This window comes from Stegodyphus dumicola, chromosome 8, assembly GCF_044657685.1.
Source record: "Stegodyphus dumicola isolate Sdum_Otavi_A_Nest chromosome 8, ASM4465768v1".
Lineage (NCBI taxonomy): Eukaryota > Metazoa > Arthropoda > Arachnida > Araneae > Eresidae > Stegodyphus > Stegodyphus dumicola.
The window spans coordinates 122,629,141-122,638,668 of NC_140775.1; the positions used below are offsets into that span (position 1 = coordinate 122,629,141).

The 9,528-nt window shown below is 30.3% G+C and overlaps 1 protein-coding gene across 1 annotated transcript in view; it reads right to left on the minus strand.

Moving 5' to 3' along the window:
* Window positions 1–3,913, minus strand: part of LOC118199935 (putative sodium-dependent multivitamin transporter) — a 49,859-nt gene extending 45,946 nt beyond the window's left edge. The window contains exon 1 of the mRNA XM_035371820.2: window positions 3,827–3,913. The gene's annotated coding sequence lies outside the window, so the exon portion shown is untranslated. The remainder of the gene's footprint in view (window positions 1–3,826) is intronic.
* Window positions 3,914–9,528: the final 5,615 nt, after the last annotated feature.

The window sequence follows — 9,528 nt, forward strand, 5'->3', positions numbered from 1 at the left end:
TTTCCCTCGTGAAAAAAGGCATTCTAAATTTACGACTTGATCTCATATAGGCAGCATTCTTTCTCACCAACATTCATATAAATATGGAAGAGCTGTGCAAGAATCGGCAGGCTAATCGATCTCGTTTACGTGAAAATTAATTTAATCTTAGTTAATAAGATAAAGGTTATCCAAATTTTAACGGTTCCCAGTTATTCAAAACAAATATATAATTTCTTCAAATAATTTAATTACTTAATACTACTATAAAATTGAATTAATTTTAATTAGTTGTATTTTAAAATTATAAATATATTGGTTGTAACACATGCTTCTGGTTTTCGAAGGTGGACTAGGATTAAAGTTGTCTCTAGAACATTCTAATTTATAAAAGTGGTCTCTAGTACATTCTAATTTATAAAAGTAGTTCCCACTAGAAAAAGGTTTGAGAAAATTTGCTGTAGGCAAATACACATATCGTATGCATTCGCAGATTAATTTAATAGCTTCTTAAATATATATACATACTAGCTTACCCGCGGCTTCGCTCGCGTTGATGTCCTTCAATAAGTTCAACTCCGCGTGAATTTTAAAAATACACTACGCGTAAGATTTCAAAATAAAGAACATTCGAGCGCCTTAAAATGATAAAACAAAATTTTTTAGCACACACAGTAAATTGTAAAGAATATAAAGTGTAAATATAAAGTGGCGAGTAGCCAAATCCCTTTAATAGGGGAAAACCCAACAAAGTAAGTGAAAAATGTAGGGGAAAAGTAGTTTTTAATTAATGTCTAGCTAATTAAAGCCGTACGAAGACATTTTATAGCCTGTAACCTTTTCTAATATATCAAAAATATTTCTTGAAAATTTCCCGATGATCGGTTAAGTAATTAAGGCGGGAAAGCGTAACAAACAAACAAACACAAACAAACTCGCATTCGCATTTATAATAGTAGTAAGGAAGTTAAAAAGTTCATTCCGATATATAGAGCGCCATTTAACTGGAAACGTTAATAACTGGAGATTTATCTCGTCCAGCGTTCGGAAATTTAGTGACCATTTCAGTTACACAACTTTCGAAGCATTTGCTCCAAAGTGGCAGTTACTTTGAGCTGCGTTTTGACGAAGGTTCAATATTTTCATTTAGTAACATCGCCTATAAATAGTCTCGTCATGAATTGATAGCTTTGAGAAAGTTACGTTTAGTGCATCAAAAATCAAGGAAAACGTAGGTAACCGATTCTCACCAACATTGCTTCGTCATTCTTTTTTTGTCTTGCTATAGGATGCGTTAGCATTCCTTAAAAAGTAGTAAGCAGAAATTCGATAAAGAAGTCAACATTATAGCTGGATGAAAGAATAATAAGACAGTGAAATTGAGATTTCCAAACTCGCAGATCTAAATCTAACTATAAACTGTAAAACTGATCAGATTTCGGTCTTCAGTCCTGACATGCACAGTGTGCCTACTGTATTTTAGGACCAAATTCATAGCAAATCGAAATGTGAAGAAAACAGCATTCTTACTTCTTAACCTTCAACATACAATCTTTGTAAATTGATTTGTTCATACAGCTTTTTGATTTCGTAAAACTAAATTTTTTTAATAGTATTCACGATTCTGGTTACAGTTTTCTGAATCTCTTCAATGCTTAAAAAAAAAAGCATGTCAAACCTTCAAAGTGAGATTTCATTTTTAAGTTTCATTTATTAAAACATCTTAAACTGTTCTGACACTTTGAATTGCGCAAGTATCCCTTGCTTTTACTACGCCTCTTTGTCTGTCTTCTCGGTTATCATTAATCAGTTTCGATCTCCACCAGAGCATTCCTATGCTTTTCGACATGCACCGGTGATGGTTTAAATATATTAGACTCTAATCAAATATCCGATCTTTCACTAAAACATTTAGTATATTTTGACATTCAACGTAGAATGTCGACATTATCCAGTTTCAGTCTTTATTATATTCCATTTACAAAAATGTTGCAAATGACACAGGTTTATGCTTTGAAAATTTTAAATATAAAAAAAAAAGAGTTTCGTAAAAAAATGCAAAACTAACATTTTACACATTCCTCCTGTTCCTATATTTATGTTTAAAAACATTTTGTACTCGTTTTAAAAAAATAAAATACAAAAAGGTTCACTCCCGAACTACAAAAATTAATCGAGATATTTGATATAGAAATAGGGAAATCATATTAAGGGGCCCCACACAAATTGAATGTCAGGGAGTCAACTCTTAATATAAATTGCATTAATAAAAAATATTTACACTTTAAATGAATTTTTACAGTTACCCAATTATGATTCTAAAATCATGAACATATTAATAACATAGCTTTGTAGAGTCATTATGTTATTTTACCTCTGGAGACGTGAAGATTGAACAATGCCCTCGCCAGGACTCGAACCTGGACCTGTCGAAAACGCGCCGAGAGTACTAACCGTTACACCAGAAAGGCATGCCTGAAGGAGGGAGAAATATCTTATAGCTTTATACTTTGAAACCTTATAAATTAGTTCTGTGAACATGCTTTCGGCATACCAAATGTAACAAAATTATGATTAGAGACACTAGTAGATCACCAAAGAATATCACTAAATGGCCTTTAATTTGGAAAAATCAACCTCCTAATTTCCTAATTTTATTAACCAACTCCTCAGTGCAAACACAAAATAATGTCAACTATCATAAAATTTGAAATTAAATATATCAGTCAACTTAATCATATGTGAATCCATTTTTTTGTGTTTTATTTTTTATAATGGGTATAAAATTTACCTAAATATAAGCACAGTAACTGGAGGAATATGTAAAAAGTTAAATTTCGTATTTTATACCAAATTAATGTTTCAAAATTAAAAAAATATAAAAACATGAATTTTTGTGTCATTTAAAAAAACTTTCTAACTGGAAGTATATGTGTGCTGCCAACGGGTGTGAAAATAGAAGTCCAGTAAGAACTTTAGTGGACACATTGTATATATATATATATATATATAATAATTTATTTCCTAAACCGTATTGATTAATTGATTATATTATATATATATATATATATATATATAGTAAGCGATATTGGAAGTGGTAAAACCAATTATGGTTATTTATAACATTAAAGAAAGAAACTAAGAGAGATAAGATTCGAAAATTGAAACGACAAGCTAAAGAACTAAAACCTCGGAACTTGGAAAAGAGTACGATTAAAAAAAAATTAATTAGGAGCAATAAAAGAAGAATTTACATCTCCAGGTAAATCTTCTTCTAAGGGTTTGTGTTTCAAGAGAAGTAAATGGATCAGCCTGTTTCTGAACTGATGATGACACGAATTTTGCATTTATGGTTTATTGAATTCCAAAATCAGACTCGGTTTATTATTACTTCACAATATTTTATTGCTGCTTTAGAATAATTTGCTCAATTATCATTAACTCTTAATCCAAGCTGAATATGCACTGAATTTAAATTTTAGTTTAATTTATAAATACTGCTACTGGTTATTACAGTGCATTAATTGTATTAATGATGATTAATTATCACAATATTGTGTAATTATTATGCAACAGTACTTCGTAATTAATCGCTATTACTGTTTTTATTATATGAAAGACATTTTTTGTATTGAATCATAATATTAAATGGTATTTATTGTAAAATATCAATCGAGATATAAGTATCATAATATACTTAAGTGCAAACTGTAAATTCGAAGAAACTGAAATACTAGTTTTTCACTTACCGTTTTCTGGAATACTCAAGGATAGATTTATTTATATGACAAAGTAATTTCATTAAATACACAAGTAACTAATCACTCACTGGCAATATTGAAATTACCTTTCAGTTTTTGATCTATACTCTTCTCGATTTGTTCATGAGATAGTTAGACGAGCTTCAACCATTCTCTTTCACGGGAAAGCATCAGGACGTAAAAGCAGCAGCTTTTATACAGCCTGAAACATTTCGAAATACGGATATCTTATGAATCATCATTTAATTGCTCATATTCTCTTTTTAACATGCCAGGCACAAGTGACGTTACTGAAATACTAAATGCAGGATTTTAAGGAATAGGAGAAAAATGCGCTGTGTTCTTTAAAGAAAGATTTGGTAATTTTACTCTACAGCTCTTTTTAACATCTCAATTCTATGCAAATCTCTATGCAGAAGGTAGTCAGTTTGGGTTCTTTTCGTAAACATTCCATGAAAATCTCTATGCAGTTACGTAAGCAGTTTTGCTATTTATAATTCTGATTTTATAAACATTTTTAATGCTTGAAATTTTCTATTTTTACACCATATTAAAATTTCTTTTATATCATTAGAATTTTTCACCTTCTGTTCTTTTATTTGCAAATTTTATTTCTATTAAACAGGAATTTTATTCTCAAATTCATTTCATATTTAATTTTTAAATGCTCTGCGACTATGCCAGACAATAAAATGTATTACTTTTATATTTAAATTTTAAAGCAGAAGAATTTACGATCTAAAATTTGAAAATAATTTAGAGCTATGGTACGGCTGTTCATTAATCATGTTTTCACTTTATTTATGGCAATTATAATAGGCATAAACAATGATCTAATATAGTATATATCATGTTACTTTATTAACCATTTTATTATACGGTCTCATATTTAGTGTAATGTTTTTTAGGATGAATACAAAGACAATGCATTTAAAATAGCTTCACATAAATGCATTTCATATAGGCTGCATTTAACATTACCGGTTTTCAAAGTAGGCTAACGCATTTATTGTACGCAACAACAAATATAACTGAACACGTTTTGGGCAGTGTCTTGAATTTACAGAACAAACCTCACTTCTTCAATACAAAACTTTGGACTTTCACAACAGTTAAAGAATCGTTACATTTCCCAAGTACATTTACCATGATGAGTTGATAAGTATCATGAGAAACATTCGAACTCTACTGTCAGTTGCATTTTTAAGGCTGTTGGTTATCAAATATGCTAAGATAAATCATATCTGTCTAAAATGAGCTGCAAAATATGCTATGTAATAGCTGAGTATATGCTGTGTAATGCATGCTGTGAAATAGTTCTCAGCCACTCCATGCTGTTAGTATTACCACAATACCATAAGCTGCATCTGCTTAAAGTCGATTTGACACTAATCATCTTTGCTTAACAGCTCTTCAATTAAATACAGTGAGTAATGCAATAAAGTTCTTTCCATTAGTCACCGTTTACTTTTACTGTATTTAGCATAATGCTGCAAATCTGAAGTAAAACAACAAATCCCAAGCAAAATTCCTCTAAATATGTCGGAAGAGGGTAGCAAAAGCAGAGAAATTTTACGGCATTTGAAGAAAAAAAATAAATTGCTTGAATGCATTGTACACTTCTTTCATGCAGCATTGTTTCATGAGTAAAAGTATAATGCTAAAACATTTTATGAGAGAATACCTGAGCTTTCAGAAAAAGTCTCATAAAAAGGTAGGCAGTGTTTGTGTGAAAAATTGAAACATGTGAACTCATTTTGCTCTATATTTCGAATAAGGTATTTATCTAATTTTTTGGAACACTGCATTACATAATGATATCACATGAATCTGCTTTCATTCACACGGAATGAAAAATTTTTCCACTCCAAGAGACAAAACTTTTTAACTTCCGTAAGGCCTGGCAAATATTCAGCTCTCAGAATGTTGTTATAAGATGCGCAATAAGAGCTTTAATTTATCTTTCAAATTAGCCTCAACTGAAAGAAAATGTAATAAAGGTATACCGACTTAAAAAAGGGGGCGACAATTCTATATCTCCCGTTCTACCCGGCCGATTGACGAAATTCAACTTGCGTTTTTCGCGTGACTTGAGATATATATTATATTTATATATTTATATACAGCGTTGTTCTAGCACGCGAATTTTAACACAAAATTGAACTTTTTCTGTATGACATGAAACATTTTGTATTCATACTTCGATTCTATGGCTGAAATACTTACAAGCAATTTTAAAACATGTAATTAATTCACTTGTAAAATTTCTCACTTTTCCGCTTTCCCTTTCATTCGGAACAAACGCCTTCTTTCCCGTCTCTTGGAAGTATTTTTATTTTACATTATATTTTTTAACCACAACTGTAGATTTCTGTTGTTTTTTCGAAGAATTTTATTTTAATTTTTGAGTTGCATAAGTGATTGAATTATAGTTCTTCAAATACTTATTTTAAAATTTTCCATTTATTCATTTGCACTGTGTACTTTAAGCACATTTCTTGATATAATTTTCCTTTTAATTTGATTTTAGTTATTTCAATAGCATTTCCTTCGACTTTGTGGTCCTATATTCGTCCCGATACTTTTGAAAACTATATATTATGTTAAAAGAGAATAAATCGTAAAGCACGGTCATTGCCTCTTTCAGTTTGCCATTCAGAAATGATATATATAACAGTTTTATCGGTGTGCCATTGCTTTACTCAATTTTATCCTGCTACAATTAGTTTGTTAAAATATTATCCATATTTTCGAATAAGCTCAAATATTTTATTTTTTAAATCGCAAGAATTAAATAGCTTAAGCTAAAAATAAGTTTAAGCTGTATGCTGATAAATAAATAAATAAAAGTATTTTATCTTCTTAATCCCTGGAATGCTTTCTCTTAATGTCTTATTCAAAGGAAAAGGGAAGGTCTCAAAGAAACGTTAATGCATTAATGATTTTCTTAAGGCATTCTTCGGAATGTCAACAGTGACATTCCTGTTTTTTACTTCCTATACACGTATCCCATGCTCATTTTTGCATAAGATATCATAAAAATAAGATCAAATTGAAGGCAAATAAACAAATAAATAAAAAAATGTCGTTTTAGCAAGAAACTAATTTCGGTTTTTTTTCGGTGCGAAATAAAACTCAATTAAAAAATTAATTGCAATCAGTTAATCGATGGTGCATGCTCGGATTATATGGGGGATGCGACATCACTTCCCAACCAGTAATTTCGTACATATTGCTAAAGATGAGTGAGGTCTCGCATTGACCGTGGTGAAACACGATTGCTTTGCGACTTGACAATTCTGGCTTTTTATGTTTGATTGCTTCTTCCACTTTAAAACGTTGTTGGCAGTTGTTGGCATATGGGTCTATCGTTTGGTTACTTGGAAGCAGCTCTAAACACAAAATATCATTGCAATACACCCAATGGACAGCATGATCTTTTTTAATGCAATTCAGCTTTGGATATGATTTTTGCTGATTGTTCAAGCTTGGACCGTGATGTTTTCGATTAATGTTATTGTAGACGATCCATTTTTCATCTCCACTGATAATTCGTTTCAAAAAAGGATCGACTGTGTTACTTTTGAAATGAGTATCTCAAATGTTGATTCGCTGTTTAAGTGAATTGCTTTCAGTTCATACGAAACAAAATATCGAGCTTCTTAACTAGCCCAAGACATTTCAAGTGATTTTTCAGCTCTTGTGTGTGATACAATTAACCTTTTTGTAATCTCTCGCACTCTTATATGACGATTCTATTTAATTATGACTTTGTCATCATCAACTTCAGGAGCTTGGCTAGAGCGTTGTTCATCTTCAAATGAAAATTAAATTTTCTGAATTTTATTTTCTAGAATAAAACTTTATAAACCAATTCTCAAGTATGTATTCTGTTAAGTAATTAACACCAAAAACTTCCCAAATCTCTTTGTCAGCCTCAGACGCTTTCTTGTCTTTGAAAGTAAGTATGTCGAATATGTAAGCATGCCGAACAGTAAAATATGTCGAAAATGTTTATTTTTGCACCTTACTGACCTTAAACTAACAGTTTTAAACAAAAATGCACGAAATTTGTTTCTATAGCAACCTAAACTAATTATGAGATTAACAAAAGCATAACAAAACGAACACAACACTATATATTTGTTCAAACCGAAATCACTTTCTTGCTAGCTCCTTGGTTTATCTTCTTAATCGAGTTTTTCTTATTAATGGCATTTTTTCTCAAGAAAACTTTAATGCGTTAATGATTTTCTTGAAGCATTTTGCGTAATGTCCACAATCATCCTCCCTTTTCTATTTGCTATCTACCATACTCATTTACGAAACAGCTTATATTCTGTGACATTGTTATGAGCAAAGGTGCCGCCTTCCGTTTCATTAGTGTTTGGTAAAATAGCGAAGAGAATTTGCCCATGACATTGAACTTCTTTTTAAAGGTAGGAGAAGAAGACCAGTTTTATCAACATTGAAAACATTTTAACAGATATCCATATAGTTAGATAAATTCTCGAATTTTCAACGAATTCGGCTGAGACATCTTTGGTTTTTCCATTTATGACATTTGATTTGAATCCCTTGAGTAAACAAACAGCAGCCTTTCGCGATGTTATTCCTTGCGTCTTTCTCTCTAGTATAGGCCCATTCGCTGGAATATTTTATTCACTGCACTGAATCAAAACCTCAGTAAAATATGACCTCTAACCTCCAAATATTTCGCCTTGAACACGCAGTTTCTACTAAACTGTTCTTTGCAATGTGTTTTTATTCTAATTTCCTTCTATCAGAAACATTTGGTTTCAGTGCCGACACAAGAATGTTCGATTCTTTCCGACAGTTTTATTTCCATAAATTTTGTTTCTCATAAAATTCTCTTAAAGCTTTAATTGTCTCTTTCAGAGATACTGTGTTTCATTTTGTAGATATTTTAACTGCAATACTAGAAATTTTGAACTAAGTCACAAATTCGAGTGCAAATTCAAGAAAGCTCTTACATAAAAAATTTGAAAGCTTTCAAATTTTAACGATCACACAAAAGGCCTCTTAAGGTATTTAATATGGTTTATCAGTAGAAATTATCAATAGAGATAGTCCAGATGAAATACCGAAGCATTTTATAGCATACTAAATGAGTATGCATTTAGACTTAGGTGGGAACTTTATATACATAGAAAAAGTGAGAGTGAGAGCGTAGTTTTATTAAAATGTTTAATGTTAGATACATCATGAATTAAATGCGCTCTTATTAATCAGATTAAAAAGAAAAAAATTTGATATTTTGAAGAACTGCATCTATTGTCTTCTTAGTTTGTTAATCAATAACAAAGAGATTAAATTTGATAGATAAAAACATGATTTTTTAAATGATTGATTGAACATGAATATAAATGATTGACTGAACATGAATATAAATGATTGATTGAACATGTATAAACATGATTAAAATGTTTATCATGTATAAATGATTGATTGAACATGTATAAACAGGATTGTACAAATGATTAAATTTGATAGATAAAAACATGATTTTATAAATGATTGACTGAACATGAATATAAATGATTGATTGAACATGTGTAAACATGATTAAAATGTTTATCATGTATAAATGATTGATTGAACATGTATAAACAGGATTGTACAAATGATTGTATAAAAACTATGTAGCAGGAGATAATCTTGCATATTTTGGAATGGCAACACATTCGAATAGGAAGTGAGACAATGAAAAATGGCGTTTCTCGAATAATAACTCTTTTGGGTTAAATATAAATGGAAATTTTATTCA